This window comes from Panthera pardus, unplaced genomic scaffold (assembly GCF_024362965.1).
Source record: "Panthera pardus isolate Hobbes unplaced genomic scaffold, ASM2436296v1 HiC_scaffold_10, whole genome shotgun sequence".
In the NCBI taxonomy this organism is placed as follows: Eukaryota; Metazoa; Chordata; class Mammalia; order Carnivora; family Felidae; genus Panthera; species Panthera pardus.
The window spans coordinates 82,201,010-82,219,011 of record NW_026526655.1 but is presented as its reverse complement, the minus strand read 5'-3'; the positions used below and the strand labels follow the sequence as shown (position 1 = coordinate 82,219,011).

At 33.4% G+C, this 18,002-nt stretch overlaps 1 protein-coding gene across 4 annotated transcripts in view; it reads left to right on the top strand.

Annotated features, from left to right (window-relative positions):
- The window catches only part of MBD5 (methyl-CpG binding domain protein 5), a 445,631-nt gene that overhangs the window by 161,873 nt on the left and 265,756 nt on the right, over positions 1-18,002 (top strand). For all 4 annotated transcript variants that reach the window (XM_053908981.1, XM_053908982.1, XM_053908975.1 and 1 more), the window contains exon 2: positions 7,321-7,414. The gene's annotated coding sequence lies outside the window, so the exon portion shown is untranslated. The remainder of the gene's footprint in view (positions 1-7,320; positions 7,415-18,002) is intronic.

The following is an 18,002-nucleotide window of genomic DNA, read 5'->3' as shown; positions in this document are numbered from 1 at the left end:
ATGGTTATTTGTTTTGACACTGACTGGGGTGTATCCAATAAGAGTCTTTTATGTTGTTGACTTAAAAATAGAATGGTTGTGTTAAAACCATAAATCAAAGTTATGCAAGGTCCACTAAATACGTGATCGGGAATAAACCTAATAATGGACTTAACTGGTACTAAGCAATGCTTAAATATGCTCAGGCTAAGATTATGCTCTATGACAAACAGTTGAGAAAACAAATCTTCCATTGATTGCATGATTAGAACTCTTGTTATACTGAAGAAATATGGAAACTAAAAAAAGCAGACATGGCTTAAAAATATTTTTAATTACTTTAATGTTTGTTTTTTATTGAAATAAAAGACATTGTGAAGTTTTATTTTATTCCATAATTTTTTGCTATGATCTGTTTCCATTCAGCCACATATGAAATTTGTGAACTAGAATTTTTTTTAAGTTTATTTATTTATTTTTAGAAAGAAGGAGAGAGAGAGAGAACATGAGGGACAGGCAGAGAGAGAGGAGAGAATCCCAAGAAGGTTTTGCACTGCCTGTGCAGAGCTTGATGTCAGGCTCGAACTCATGAACCATGAGATCATGACCTGAGCTGAAATCAAGAGTTGGATGCTTAACTGATTTAGCCACCAGGTACCCCTAAATTAGAATGATTTTTAAGTCACCTGTTAGAATAAATGGGATCTTGAGGTCTACAGTATTGTATACTGCTAATACTATGAGAGTAACCACCTATAAAAGTTTAGGTTTTGATATAGTTCCATAGCTCAGGGAAGTGGAAAGCATGTTTTCTTCCTGTAAAAACTGCCATATTTCAAATTAGGGAGTGCAGTAATATTTTAAGAAGGTATAGTTTTTCATTAAAAAATTTCTAAGGAGTTAAATCCATGAATATGATATCCCATTATTGAACCATACTTAATGGATCTTAATGTCTTTAGACTCATAGAACATCACATTCAAATCAAGACAGGGTTTTTAACATAAACCTTTAGTATTTATTATGCTTTATTATGTACAGAAATAGAATGTATGTAACACTAAATGAAGACTTTGAAATCATCTTTTTGTGAGAAGAAGAGTTGAAGTGGACCCCCGTGGCATTCTCCTTTGAGTGGGAAATCTCAAAAACCTTGGAAAAGGGTGGAGGGTATAAGGCAGAAATTTATATACAGATACATTAAGTAAGGCTTCCGGAACTACTGGAGATTTTAGTTTAGTGGATAATGCCTTTAAGAAATACTGTAGATAATTGTAGACTGCATGAGTTTGAAATCTAGCTCTGACAGTTATTAACTGTGAAAGCTTCAACAAGTTAATTTCTCTGTTCCTCAATTTCCCTATCCATACAATATAGATGATAATAGTACTTCTTAGGATTGTTGTAAAGATTAAATTAATTAATGATGGTTAGGATTTAGAAATCAATAAATGTTAGCTCTCATTACTGTATTTCAAAGCAAGGAAGAAGTGTTAGCAACTTTAAAAATCTTGGACACATTTATTGTTTATTATCTATAAGTTTGTATTTTTGGTCTTTAAAGAGTAATCTGTATACATTGAATTCTTTTGTGATATATAGAGTATTGCGCTATTTATAGAGTTATTGGTTCTTATTGAAGTATGTAGTTTTTCTAAAGAAACACTAAACCATGTTCCCTAGGACTTCTGTGTTACATGTATTTAAATAGAATTTAATTTACTTTTAAAATGTTCTTTTTTTAAGTTTTTATTTAAATTCTAGTTAACACACAGTGTTATACTGCTTTCAGGATAGAATTTTGTGATTCATCACTTACAGCACCCAGTGATCATCCCAACAAGTGCCCTCCTCAATACTCATCACCCATTTAGCCCATCCTATGCCCACCTCCCATCCATCAACCCTCAGTTTGTTCTCTATATTTAGGAGTCTCTTATGGTTTGCCTCCCTCTCTTTTTCCCCCCTTCCTCTATGTTCATCTGTTTTGTTTCTTAAATTCCACATATGAGTGAAATCATATGATATTTTGTCTTTCTCTGACTGACTTGTGTCACTTAGAATAATACCTTCTAGCTCCTTCCACATCATTGCAAATGGCAAGATTTCATTCATTTTGATGTGTAATATTCCATTGTGTGTATGTATATGTATATATGTATATGTGTATATATGTATATACACATATACATATATACATATACACATACATACATATACATATACATATATGTATACATATATATACATATATATACATTACACACCACATCTTCTTTATCCATTCATCAGTCAGTGGACATTTGGGCTCTTTCCATAATAATTTGGCTATTGTTGATAGCTCTGCTATAAGCATCAGGATGTATGTATCCCTTCAAATATTAAAAAAATAATGTTCATTTTTGTTGATTCAGTTGTTATTATTAACAGCAATTATTATGCCATTACTCTCAGTTGCTATAATTACCTACATCGTGAGACATTAAGAGAGTAAGGTGCAGTAACCTCAAAAGAGATGGGCAAGTTCTTGCAGCTTAGGGAAATTACAATGTTTAAATCATTCATGGTTGTAAAGTATACTAAAGAGAAAAGCTGGGTGCTTCACTCAATCACTGTAAAATGCCATGCTCAGTTAATGGGAAGACCAATAAATAAAATCATCGCATATTTATTAAATGCTTTCAAGCTAGGGCTTGCTGGGAAATTATAATTTAGTTGAGGGAATAAAGCAAACATGCCAAATCTTAAAAATAAAAGATAGAGATAAAGGACCATAAGTGAGTACCTGATTAATTACCTAAGTAACTTGGCAATAATTAGTGTTGGAAGTCAGAAAAGAAAGAAAGCTTTTAGTGTCTGGTTGATGGAAATTTCCTTCAAGGAGGAAGCAGTATTTGAGCCAAGTTTTGGTTGATGAAGAGATGAGAGATAAACAGCAAAAGGCATCTGGGGTCAAATAGTAAAAGATCATGAGTCTTGCCAAAAGACATTGGAATTTCATTGCATAGCTATAAACCAGAGACAAACTTGCATCTGATCCTGCAGATTTGAGAGGTGGCTCTGTGTTTGTGAAGACATTTAGGAAGTCCATGACTGTTTACTAGCTATTAAGCAGAACTAGTTCTGGGAAAAGAATCAACTTTAGTCATAAACTGAAGATTGATGTGAACTTAATAGGAAAACCTGAAGTAGTTAGCAGCACATGCATGTAGAAAGAATACTTTATTAGGAGCACCTCCATACTAGGTAGATAAGTGAAAATAATTATAATTTTCTTTAAAGGTTTAGCAGTTACTGAGATCATCATCCTTATTATGTATAGCACAGACTTGGATATTCACCTCTGTTTATTAGACTTTTCTTTTTCAGAAAGAATCTACAGAGTATGTGCATATGAATATATTATTTTTATTACAAAGTATTTCTGGACTTGTTTTAAAAGAATTTTCAAGACTAAAATGTTAACAGCCTATTTCATCTTATTTTTAGTAAGCTATGTTAGTGTGTGTGTTGAAGGAAATGACTCAAGACTTTTTCTTTGAGAATTTGTTGCTTTGCACTTAGAGCAAATGATAGTAGAAGAGCTTATTCCCCACTGCTAAGTTAAGGCCAAAACATTTTTAATTCTGAGACATTGTGGGCCTGTTTGTAATTATTTATGTAGTTTGGGGTTAAATTGTCATTATAGAATATAATTTAGTTTTCTCTTTTTTGCCATAGTATTTTGTTGATTTCCTACACAGTTGACTTAGGTTAGGAGGATAGCAGAGCTTACAAAATACATTATCCATAAACATTATTTTAGCTTATCTACATTGATTTATTGCTAAAGTCCTATTTATATTTTAAAGTTATTTCTTATCCAGGATGCCTCAGGATTATCTTTTAAGATTAGAAATATAATCTTAGAGGGTGCCTGGGCAATTCAGTCGGTTAAGCATCAGACTTCGGCTCCTGATCTCACAGTTCATGAGTTTGAGCCCCATGTTGGACTCTGTGCTGATAGCTCAGAGCCTGGACCCTGATTCAGTGTCTCACTCTCTCTTTTGCCCCCTCCCACTCACGGAAGGACTGATACCCTTCCTTAATGCTTTTTAATTTTTTTTTTTTTTAATTTTGAGAAAGAGAGAGAGAGCAGGGAAAGAGAGAGAGAATACAGAGCCCAGCACAGGCTCGAACCCACAAACCATGAGATTATGACCTGAGCCAAAACCAAAAGTCCATTGCTCAACCGACTGAGCCACCCAGGTGCCTCTCCTTCTTACTACTTAAAAACAAACAAACAAACACACAAACAAACAAACAAACAAACAAAAAACCCTAGGCCCCAGCACCACACCATACCAGTTAAATAAGAATATCTAAGAAATATACCAAGTCTCAGTATAGGTAAAAGTGTCCCGAATATTTTTTAATGTTTATTTTTGAGAGAGAGAGACAGAGCACAAGTGGGGGAGGGGCAGATAGAGAGGGAGATACAGAATCTGAAGAAGACTCCAGGCTCTGAACTGTCAGCACAGAGCCCAACATGGGGCTCAAACTCACGAGCCCTGAAATCATGACCTGAGACCATGACCCGAGCCAAAGTCAGATGTTCAACCGACTAAGCCACCCAAGCACCCACCCCCCCCCCCAAGTATTTTTAATGTGCAGCTGTAACTAAGAAACTACTCTAATGAGAGATCTACAGCAATGAGCAAAAGGATCATGTAATTGAATCCAAAAACTATCTATGTTTGGCTTGGGAATCCATAATACTCAAAATCACGTATTCGTATGGCATTATATCCTTCAAATCCTTGTTTCCCTAACTGCTTGTCTTAGGCTTGTTTTTTAAAAAAATCAAAGAGAGAATAAAATTCTTCTGTGTGTGTTTATGTGTGGCCGTTTTTTATTTAAGTATAATTGACATATAATTCATTAGTTTCATGTGTACAACATAGAGATTCCACATTTGTATACATTGCAACCACTACAATACGTCTAGCTACTATCTGTTACCATACAAAGTTAATACAATATTATTGACTACATTCTCTGTGCTGTACATTACATTCTCAAGACTTATTTTTTTTTCTTTTCAAATTTTTATTTAAATTCTAGTTACTTAACATATAGTGTCATATTGTTTTCAGGAGTAGAATTTAATTTCATCACTAACATATAACACCCAGTGCTCAACACAACAAGTTCCCTGCTTAATACCCATCATCCATTTAGCCCACCTCCCTGCCACATCCTTCCATCAACCCTTATTTTGTTCTCTATCATAAAGTCTCTTATAGTTTGTTTCCCTCTCTTTCTCCCCCTCTTCTTACATGTTCATCTGTTTTATTTCTTAAATTCCACATGAGTGAAATCATATGGTATTTGTCTTTCTCTGCCTGACTTATTTCACTTAGCATAGTACACTGTAGCTCAGACTCTTCATTGCAAATGGGAGGATTTCATTCCTTTTGATGGCTGAGTAATATTCCATTACATACATATGTAACGCATCTCTTTTCCTATGTTGCATTTATTTTTTGAGAGACAGCATGAGCCAGGGAGGTGTAGAGAGAAAGGGGTACAGAGGATCCGAGGCAGGCTTTGTGTTGACAGGCTGACAGCAGCAAGCCCAATGCAGGGTTTGAACCCATGAACCTTGAGATCATGACCTGAGCCAAAGTTGGATAATCAACTGACCACTCAGATGCCCCATATACCACATCTTCTTTATCCATTCTTCAGTCGATAAGCATTTGGTTCTTTCCATATCTTGGCTATTGTTGATAATGCTGCTATAAACATTGGGGTAAACGTACCCCAGTGAATCTGTATTTTTGTATCTTTTGGATAAATATCTAGTAGTGCATTTGCTCGATTGTAGGTAGTTCTATTTTTAACTTTTTGAGGAAACTCCATACTGTTTTCCAGAATGGCTGCTCCAGTTTGCATTCCCACCAACAGTGCAAGAAGGTTCCCCTTTCTCCATATCCTCACCAACATCTGTTTCTTGTGATGTTAATTTTAGCCATTCTGACTAGTGTGAGGTGGTATCTCATTGTGGTTTTGATTTGTATTTCCCTGGGGATGAGTGATGTTGATCATCTGTTCATTTGTCTGTTAGCCATATGGATGTCTTCAAAAGTATTGATTCATGTCCTCTGCCCATTTCTTCGCTGGATTATTTGTTTTGTGAGTGTTTAGTTTAATAAGTTCTTTATACATTTTAGATACTAACCCTTTATCAGATATGTCATTTGAAAATATCTTCCATTCTGTAGGCTGCCTTTTAGTTTTACTGATTGTTTCCTTCACTGTGCAGAAGCTTTTTATCTTCTTAAAAAAATGTTTATTTATTTTTGAGAAAGAGAAAGAGAGAGAGAGGATGGGAGAGGGCCAGAGAGAGAGAATCCCAAGCAGGCTCTATGCTGGCAGCTCAGTGTGGGGCTTGATCTCACGAATTGTGAGATCATGACCTGAACCAAAATCAAGAGTCAGATGCTCAGCCCCTGAGCCACCAGGCTCCCTGAGAAGTTTATCTTGATGAAGTTCCAATAGTTCATTTTTGCTTTTGTGTCTCTTGCCTCTGAAGACATTTCTGGTAAGAAGTTGCTATGGCTAAAGTCAAAGAGGTTTCTGCCTATGTTCTCTAGGATTTGATGGTTTCCTGTCTCAAATTCAGGTCTTTCATCCATTCTGAATTTATTTTTGTGTATCATGTAAGAAAGTGGTCCAGTTTCATTCCAAAATCATATTCTTTTAGGAAAGAACATTTTGTTTAGATAATCCTAATTCTCAATTAGTGGCAATTTCTCTTAAAAGATCTCTGAAAGCTTCCTTAGGTTGGTGTTTATAAAGTACTGATTGGGCAGTTTAAGTAATATTGACCTTTTTTATGAGGATGATATTTAACTAGTTGATCTCTTTGATTTTGGCATTTATAAGCAACTCAGATATAATCAAGAATATATTTTTGTGATCCATTTGAGCAAGGGAAATATTTCCTGGGGTAGGGCTATGTTCATGTAGAACCTCAGAATCAATGTATTTAAAATTATATTTCTTAAAAATGCTCATAGAAACTTGGTAGCCAGATAAAATTAGGACAATGGAAAGCACTAAATTTTCTGGCATGAATCAAAATATATGTTCCACAAAACTTTCTGATTCTTCTAAATGGAAAAATCTCATTATTACTGGTGTTTATTTATATAAAATATGTCCTATGAGATATGCCTCCCCTTGTCCAAACTTAATAAAATTATAAAGAATAATTTTTACATCCGCTTATATGTTTAAAATAAACAATATTTATAACCACAAATTCATGATATTTTCTTTTGTTTCTTTTTTAGATGCTTATTGAGGATGCCAGTTTCTGCATATGGGAAGTAGATATTGAAGGTTATATGGTTTACAGACAAGATCTTTAAAATATAGATACTCAAGGTAAGTAATAGATACAACCTCATAAATCATCTCATTTAAATGGTTAGGGTTTCAGACTGTACTTTGACTTGCTAAACTTGTTTTATCACTAGCCCTATCTAAGCGACTTCAAAACCATATTCATTCATATTCAGACACAAGGTGTTATGCCCTAACACTATCATGACAGGAAGTGTCATATGTCATTTATAATAGGAAGTGGATAAAATTGATATATTATTATGGAAGTGTGCAAACCAATTAAGAAGAATGGAGAAGAAATGAAGTAGCTTCCATTAAATCTGTGGGCTCAACTCACTAGTGTTTAATTTGGAAGATTAAACAAAAACTACTATTCACTGCACTTTCTTCTGAATACCATATTCATTAATCAGTTCTTTAACTACATTAGGAACATGTTCTTTAACCACTCCAAAAAACTGTCATACTTTCAAATACTCAGAGTTTTACCTCTGAATACCAAATCTCTTTTCACTATTTCTTGAGTCCCCAAAGATTTTTCTTTACCTACCATATCCTTTCAGTTAGTATGTTCTGTCCATGCCTCCCATGACTGCTTGCATGTTCACATTATTAAGTATATTTCTGTATATATTTTGGTACATTTTTCAGTGAGATATGAGGAGCACAAAATGTTAAAAAAGAAAAAAGTATTTTAAATAATGTTTCATGCCAGGCAGTTACCATATAACCTTAGAGACTATGTGACCAGTAAATGGGACATTTTTGTTCAGCTCTAGAATCCTCTCTAAGTGGAAATAAGAGACTGTAAAATCTAATTTTATTGTATCTTCAGAAGAAATAAATATGGATTTTGAAAAGTCCTAATTTTTAAATATCAGCACAAAATTTTGCCTGTGAAAAAAATCTCCTTTGCCAAATGTGTGAACGAAATAAAACAGTTTACAGCCTCTGCTGTGGAAATTTTTTCCCTTTGTTCTGTTTTTCTTTATTCTTTTAGAGTGCAACTACTTTAGAGTCTATTTTTTCCCCTTAATTTGTGGGTAGCAGCTTATTGATTTTGCTAGTTTTTTTGTGATGAATATTATTATCAGAAATGACTTATCTTGAAAATATAAATGACATTACTTACTTCTAATTCATTTCTATAGTTAACATATGGTGAGTTGGTTCCTTGGAACAGCTATTCAATTGTTTTCTGAATTATAATAATTAGACAATTATTTTTATAGTTCCTCCATCTCCACAGTCTTTTTTTTTTTTTAAAGTAACTTTTGCATAAGAATAGAGCTAAACATGCTCCTCAGTTCATTGCACGCTGTCATCATTGGTCCGTGCAAAGCACTTATTTTATTTGTTTATACATATTCTTTTATTTTCATTTCTAGTCCCATGCTTCTGACCTTGACCCATAGGAAACCATTCTGACAGTCATTATAATAACTACTGCACCATTCTCTTTTGTTTATATGTATTTTCATAATGCTTTGTTTTTATATACATGTATTTTTAAATATTTTAAATAGAAAATTTAAAATAAATTTTAAAAAAAAAGAAAAGAGAATATGTTATGAATCTTCATGGGCCCATCTCTCAGCTTCAGCAGTTATCTCATGGTTGGGCTTGGGTTAATTATATCTCTACCCTGCCCCCTGCCCCATTTTATGTGTATGAAATTTTATTATGCGTAAATGGTATTGTGCTATGTATTTCACTTTTTTCCTACTATTTTATTTTAATTAACCTTAAGTGTTTATCATTTACTTATATTGTCATGTTCACATCGCTTCTAACTGCTGCATAGTATTCCATCGTTTGTAGCTACCATGTTTTAACTACTTGTATTTCCCAGTGATTGCCATCCAGACTTTTGTCACAACAAACACTGCTATAATGAACATTATCACACTTGCTTTATCGTGGACTTTGCAAGGATTTCTTTGGGATATATACGCAGGAGCACAATTGCTGGGTAATAGGATACATGTTTATACTTAACTTGACCAAGTTCTGCCAGTTGCTCTACCAAATAAAATACTTTGGTCCACACTTTCACCAGCAGTAACCTTCTCAGTCAGTCCTGCCAACCTTGACATTATCTAGCTTGCTAATATTTTCAGTCTAATGTGCATAATTTTATAGCTTATTATTTTAATTTTAATTCCTCTTACCAATAATGAGTTTGAGTACTGCTTCATATTTTTATTGGCCTTTTGGCTTCCCTTTTCTGAAATTGTTTGTTCATACTCTATTTTTCATATGGGTTCTTTTGACTAATGTTCTTTAAGAGTTTGTCATAGGTATTCTAGGTATTCATTTCCTATTAGTTTTAAATATTAAAAAATATCTGCATCCCATTTTTTTCAACTTTTTAATCTTGTGCTTGATATTCTTTGAGTAAACATCAATATTTTAAAACTTGATTAAAATATTTTCTGGATGTATATCATTTGTGTACAGAAATGCTACTGATTTTTTGAAAATTGATACAAGTTCTAACAACATTGCTGAACTCTCTTATTCTTAATAGATTGTTCTGTTGTCTAGAAAAATGATCATATATCAATTCCAAAAGTGATAGTTTTCTCTCTACCCTTCCCATCCTCATACTTTTACTTTTTTCTTCTTTCTAATACCTTTGATCAATTCCTCTGGAACTAAACAGTAGTAGTGACAGTGGGCATCCTTATCTTATGCCCAGTCTTAAAGAGGATGCATCTACTTTCTCACTTCTCACTGACGTATAATGCTTACTGAAGGTTTTTAACATACAACCTTTACGAAATTATGAAAGTTCTTCTATTTCTAGCTTCGTATGCATAAATAGCTATTGAACCCTATCAAATGCTTTTTATGCATCTTCGAAACAATCACATGACATTTATCCTTTGGTATATTAACATTGTGAATTATATGAATAGAATTTCTAATGTGAAACCATCCCTGTGTTTCTAGTGATCATGGTGTTTTATCTTTAATGTTATTTTATCTGGTTAGCAAATATTTTATTTAGGATTTTAGGATCTACATTCCTAAATGAAATGTGCTGTAATTGTTTTCTCTTTATTTTCCTTGTCTGACTTTGCAATTAAGATGACACCAGCCTAATAAAATAAGATGGACAGCTTTTACTCTTTTTCTATTTTTTGGAACAACTTTACAAGATATGAATTTACTGTTTCTTTAATGTTTGTTAAAACTCATAATGTTTAACTCATGTTAAAACTCATGGAGTGCCTGGCTGGCTTCATTGGTAGAGCATGCAACTTTTGAACTTGGGGTTATGAGTTTGAGCCCCATGTTGAGTGTAGAGATTACTTAAAAATAAAATCTTTAAAAAAAACCTATCTGGTTCTGAGGATTTTTGTGAGACTTCTATGAATGCTATTTATGTCTTTAAATACTTTTTGATCTATTCAAGTTTTTTCTTCCCTTCTTCCAGTCTTTTCCCAAGGTACTGATGACACCTGACGGTCTCCCCACCTGCAGACATAGTCCAGACTCACTTTCGTAGGATACATCTAGACAGCCTCAGTCTCCACATCTAACTGAGCCATATGATAATGGTCACCCCCCTTTTGAACTGATTAGAGCTTCAGTTTTTAACCCTGACCAATGGGCTCTGATCTGCCCAGTCTTGCCACATACCTAAATTAATCCTATTGTCCATTAGTTTTCTACTCTACCACAAACAGAAAGTTTGGTTAGTGATACCCTGAATTGAGTTCCTTCTATCCCCTACTAAAGTTGTTGCCATACTCTGGTTACATGTGTCAAGGTTATATAAATGGTAAATATTCTGCCAAAAAAATATGTGAGGTATATAAGTTCAGGGTAGGCATGTGTTGGGAAAAAATCAGCAGTCATCTGGTCTAATGTCCTTTATAGTATGTACCAAATGGTAGTTAACTCTAGAAGATACTCGCTTTATCCCCAGAATTTGAAACTTCATAATAACCGTGTATTATTAAAAGAAAAATTAAAGTTATTTCTACTTACAAAAGGAAGAAGTAGAGATTATAAGCAAGAATTTCATATACCCACTAACAACAAAACAAACTTTCAATAAAAATATAATAGTTATCATAATTTTTGATACATTTAAGTGTTTCTACCATCTTATTTCAGTTTTTTCCACACACTTTGTATATCTTTTTAATTTTTTCTTACTTAAAAGTGTAGTATTTATATATCTTCCCTAAAAAAGATTCTTATACATTCTGACATCCTGTTGTCTCTCTCACCTTCCCCAACTCCATCATGTTGCTACTATCTACTTTAAACAACAAAATATTGCAGTCAATTTTTCTCTTTTTCTTTGCTGCTATTTTTAAAGACAACAAACTTTACCAAGGTACTCTATCAGCATTACTTTGTACATCATCTTTTTAATAAGTGTAGTGTTCTTTTTTCTCTTTTTCCCTTTAAAAATTTTTTAATTTTAATTCCAGTACGGTTAACATACAGTGTTATATTGTTTTCATGTGTACAATATAGTAATTCAGCAATTCTGTACATTACTCAGTGCCCATCACAATAAGTGTACTCTTAAATACAATAATAATAATAAGGGTACCCTTCACCTGTTTCACCCATCCACCTCACCTACCTCCCCATCTGGTAGCCATCAGTTTGTTCTCTATACTTAACAATCTGTTTTTTGGTTTCTTTCTTTTTTTATTTGTTTCTTAAAATTGCACATATGAGTGAAATCATATGGCATTTGTCTTTGACTGACTTACTGCAGTTAGCATTATACTCTTTAGATCCATCTATGTTGTTGCAAATGCCCAGACTTCATTCTTTTTTATGATTGAATAATATTCTATTGTGTTTATCCACCATATTTTCTTTATCCATTAACCTATCGATAGACACTTGGGCTGCTTCCATATCTTAGCTATTGTAAATAATGCTGCATTAAGCATAGGAGTGCATATGTCTTTTCAAATTAGTGTTTTCATATTCTTAGGCTAAATACCCAGTAGTGGAATTACTGGATGATATGGTATATAATTCTATTTTTAATTTTTTAAGGGATCTTCATACTGTTTTCCACAGAGGCTGCACCCCAGTTTGCATTTCCACCAACAGTGCAAAAGTATTCCTTTTTTTCCATATCCTCACCAACACTTGTTGTTTCTTGTTTTTTTAATTTTAGCCATCACGACAAGTGTGGGGTAATATCTCATTATAGTTTTGGTTTGCATTTCCCTGATGTTTAGAGATGTTGAATATCTTTTCCTGTGTCTGTTGTCCATCTATATGTCTTCTTGGGAGATATGTCTGATCATGTTATGCCCAGTTTTCAATTGGATTATTTGTTTTTTCGGTGTTGAGTTGTATCAGTTCCTTATATATTTTAGATACTAATTCTTTATTGGATATGTCATATGCAAATATCTTCTTCCATTCAGTAGGCTACCTTTTTCTTTTGTTGATTGTTTCCTTCACTGTGCAGAAGCTTTTTATTTTGATATAGTTGCAATACCGTATTTTTGCTTTTGTTACCCTTGCCATAGGAGACATATCTAGAAAAATGTTGCTATGACCAATGTCAGAGAAATTACTGCCTGTCCTCTCTTGTAGGACTTTTGTAGTTTCAGGTATCACATATAGGTGTTTAATCCATTTTGAGTTTATTTTTGTGTATGGTGTACGAAAATGGTCCAGTCTTATTCTTTTGCACATATCTGTCCAGTTTCCCAACACTATTTGTTGAAGAACCTCTTTTTCCCATTTCATATTCTTGCCTCCTTTGCCTAAGATTAATTGACCATATAATTGTTTTTATTTCTGGGCTCTCTATTCTGTTCCATTGATCTATGTGTCTGTTTTGGTGCCAGTACACTGTATTGATTACTACAGCTTTGTGGTATATCTTGAAATCGAGGATTGTGATTCCTCCAGTTTTGTTCTTTTTCTTAAAAAAAATTTTTTTAATGTTTATTTATTTTTGAGAGAGAGAGAGAGACAGAGCATGAGCTGGGTAGAAGCAGAGAGAGAGGGAGACACAGAATCTGAAGCAGGCTCCAGGCTCTGAGCTGTCACCACAGAGCTTGACACGGGGCTCAAACCCACAAACCATGAGATCATGACCTGAGCCGAAGTTGGACACTTAACCGACTGAGTCACCCAGGTGCCCCCAGTTTTGTTCTTTTTCAAAGTTGCTTTGGCTATTTGGGGTCTTTTGTGCTTCCATTCAAATTTAGGATTGTTTGTTCTAGTTCTGTGAGAAATGCTGTTGGTATTTTGATAGGGGTTGCATTAAATCTGTAGGTTGCTTTCGGTAGTATACATATTTAACAGTTTTGTCCTTCTGATCCATTAGCATTGAATATCTTTCCATTTGCTTGTATCATCTTCAGTTTCTTTCATCAATATTTTATAGTTCTCAGAGAACAGATTTTTCACCTACTTGGTTAAGTATTATTCTTGGGTTTTTATTTTTTGATGTAATTATATATGAGATTGTTTTCTTAATTTCTCTTTTTACTGCTTCATTATTAGTGTATAGAAATGCAATGGATTTCTGTATGTTGATTTTGTATCCTGTGACCTTACTGAATTCACTTCTCAGTTCTAGTAGTTTTTCTATATATAATGTCATGTCATCTGCAAATAGTGAAAGTTCTACTTCTTCCTTACCAATTTGGATGCCTTTTATTTTTTTGTTTTCTGATTCCTGTGGCTAGAACTTCCAGTACTATATTGAATAAAAGTGATAAGAGTGGACATCCTTGTCTTGTTCCTGAGCTTAGGGGAAAAGCTCTCCATTTTTTGCCATTGAGTATGATGTTAGCTGTGGGTTTTTCATGTATGGCCTTTATTATGTTGAGCTATGTTCCCTCTAAACGTGCTTTGTGGAGAGTTTTTGTCATGAATGGTTGTACTTTGTCCAATTCTTTTTCTGCATCTATTGAAATGATTGTATGATTTTTAATCCTTTCTCTTATAGATTACTTTATACATCTTTTAAAGACATTCTTCATTTCTCTTTCTTTTTTTTATTTTTATTTTTATTTTTATTTTTATTTTTGAGAAAGAGAGAGAATGTGTGTGAGAAAGGTGGACAAAGGATCTGAAACAGGCTCTGTGCTGACAGCAGAGAGCTGATGCAGGGCTGGAACTCAGGAACACTGAGACTATGACCCAAGCTGAAGTTGGACACCTAACTGACTAAGCCATCCAGGCACCCTGCTTCTCTTTCTATTTGAGTATTTAATCAACAACTGTTTTATGAGGCCTTATATACTTGAAAACATATTATCATAACCTCATATTTTAATGACTACATAGCTATATATCCAACTCTAGATTTTATGTTTCCTTTAATACTTTGAAAATCCATGGTCTCTTGTCTTGTTACCTTCATCATTTCTAATTTTTTTCTCCATATCTCTGTTATTCAGATAGTAGTGACAAGCCCTTTGTCTTTCTTTTATATTTCTATTTCCTTGTTTTTCCTTAGCATTGAAGATTTCCTGAAACTTGTCTTCAAATTCATTAATTCATTTGTTATTTTAATTCTACTTTTTATGAAATCTGTTTCAGATTTTATAGTTTTCCTACCTCATAGTTCTGCTTGCTTCTTTGTTTTCTTATTCTTGTTACGTATTGCTAATATGTTCCTTTATGTCTTTTGGGATGTTTATTAGGCTATTTTTAAATCTTGGGCCACTAGATCTAACATTGTAGCTTTTCTTAGAATCTTTATGCCAATTTTATTTTCTTTGGAAATAGTTGTGCTTCTTGCAATGTCTTGATATTTGGTCTTGTAGGACCATTTCCCTCTGGATTGACTCTTGTATCTGGCATTACATATAGGGAGAGGCCAGCACTCAGTCCATGTCATTCTCGGTGAGCTCAGAAGATGGGAGGTAGGTAGGAAAGCCCCAAGCCACCGATAAAATCACAATTAATAATTTATCAAATCAACAAAGTGATACCTGAAATCTGTACTTCAACATTTCCCCTCATTCCCCCATCCCACCAGAAAGAAGCAGCAACTAAAACTGATGATTGTTTTTCACCAACTCTCTGATTTGGTACAAAAGAATAGGGACATGACTGCCCAATGTCCCCTCATGTTTTCTCAGCTGTTTATAAGTACTCTGTTTACTCCTGAAGGCATTTCTATAGTAGTCTGAGCCCCTGCAGATATGGGAACAGTCAGTTTTTGTCTCAAGGCAATGAGAGGAAAGAATCCAAAACAGAACTCCATTAGTTTACTTCCTATTTTGTCTTCCCACAGCCTATAAGCCTCCTCTTGTCTAGAACCTCAGGTTCCATGGCCCAAGCACATTTTCAAGTTCAAAACGGTACTCTATACCATCTTGCCTTCTTGAGGAGTTTTCAAGTTTTCTTATTCTTGACTTTTCCTGTCTATAATTTCTACTGGAGCTGATGCTTAGAGAGAGATCCAATAGTTGTTCTAGTCAACATCTTGGTATTATCATCCTGGAATAAACTCTAACAGAAGAAGAAAAACTAACAAAAGCTCTACCTATGTGTGTACTTTTTGACCCAGGGATCACATTTCTAGAAATTTCTTGTAAGTATATTATCAAGATGTTTGATGTTTGAAAACAATTAAAATGCCCAACAATAGGAGTTAATTAAATAAACCTATATTGATAGAATAAACTTTTCTGAGATAACTAATTTTTTGCTACTCATTTTTTTTTTAATTTTTTTTTTTAACGTTTATTTATTTTTGAGACAGAGAGAGACAGAGCGTGAACAGGGGAGGGGCAGAGACAGAGGGAGACAGAGAATCCGAAACAGGCTCCAGGCTCTGAGCTGTCAGCACAGAGCCCGACGCGGGGCTCGAACTCACAGACCGCGAGATCATGACCTGAGCCGAAGTCGGACACTTAACCGACCGAGCCACCCAGGCGCCCCTCATTTTTGTTTTTAAAAAACTGAATGTCAGGGTACCTGTGTAGCTCAGTCAGTTAAGTGACCAACTCTTGATCTCAGCTCAGGTCTTAGATCCTCAGAATCGTGAGTTCAAGCCCCACGTTGGACTCCACTCTGGGTGTGGAGCCTACTGAAAGAAAGGAAAGAAAGAAAGAAAGAAAGAAAGAAAGAAAGAAAGAAAGAGAGAAAGAGAGAAAGAGAGAAAGAGAGAAAGAGAAAGAGAGAAAGAGAAAGAGAGAGAAAGAAAGAAGAAAGAAAGAAGAAAGAAAGAAGAAAGAAAGAAGAAAGAAAGAAGAAAGAAAGAAAGAAGAAAGAAAGAAAGAAAGAAAGAAAGAAAGAAAGAAAGAAAGAAAGAAAGAAATGTGAGAAGTGCTTAGGTGGCTCAGTTGGTTGAGTGTCCAACTCTGGATTTCATCTCAGGTCATGAACATCAGGTTCTGCACTCACATCTCAGAGCCTGCTTGGGATTCTCTCTCTCTCTCTCTCTCTCTGCTCTCCCTCACTTCTCTCAAAATAAATAAATAAACATTAAAAAAAAGTGAATGTCTACATAATGTGCAGTAAAATGGGACAGAGATTATCTTCTAGTATAAAATGATGGGTGGATTTATTTTTGCTGTCCTTTTTTATGCTTTTCTAAATTTCCATGATAAGCATATATTGCTTTTATACTCTAAATTAGGAATATATATATATATATATATATATATATATATACACACACACACACACACATATTTTAATAAAACAGAACCAATCAACTGGAATGTGGGGGGCTGGATGTGACAAGCATTTAGTTAGCATTTTTCTTCTCTGTTCACTTGATTTTTTTTTCCTAAAAATTTGAAATCAAGGAAGAAAAGGAAAATTACTGATTGATATAATTTTCACTGCCTTCTTAAAATATGGAAAATAATTCATCTGAATAATCTAACATTTGTCTTTGGAGATGTAAAGAATAAAGGACATCACAGTGGCTCATACTATTTATTTAGAAGGCTTATTTGACCTTTGTGGGCTTACATAGGTAGCCCTTACATGTGGATAGTTAGCCCTTTTATGTGGACATATTTATAACTCTATTAAAATGCTTTTTCAGGTGCATCTGGGTGGCCCTTTCAGTTGAGCCTCTGACTCTTGATTTCAGCTCAGGTCATGATCCCAGGGTATTGGGATCAAGACTCACATGTTGGGGAGCCTGCTTAACATTCTCTCTCTCTCTCATTCTGTCTCTGCCCCTCTTCCTACTTGTGCACATTCTTTTTCTCTCTAAAATAATATATATATATTATTTATTATATTATATTATAATATTATTATATATTATATTATAATTATATATATATTATATTATATTATATAATTATATATTATATAATATATTATATATATTATATAATATATAATAATATATATAATATATAATTATATTATATATTATAATATATATTATATTATTATATTATATTAATTATATTATAATATATTATAATATATTATAATATTATATATTATATTATAATAATATAATAATAATATAATATAATATATATTATATTAATTAATATATATATTAATATATAATTATATTATAATATATAATAATAATATATATAATAGTATATTATATAATATATAATATATATATTATATTATATTATATATTATATATTATATTATATTATATTATATTATTATATTATAT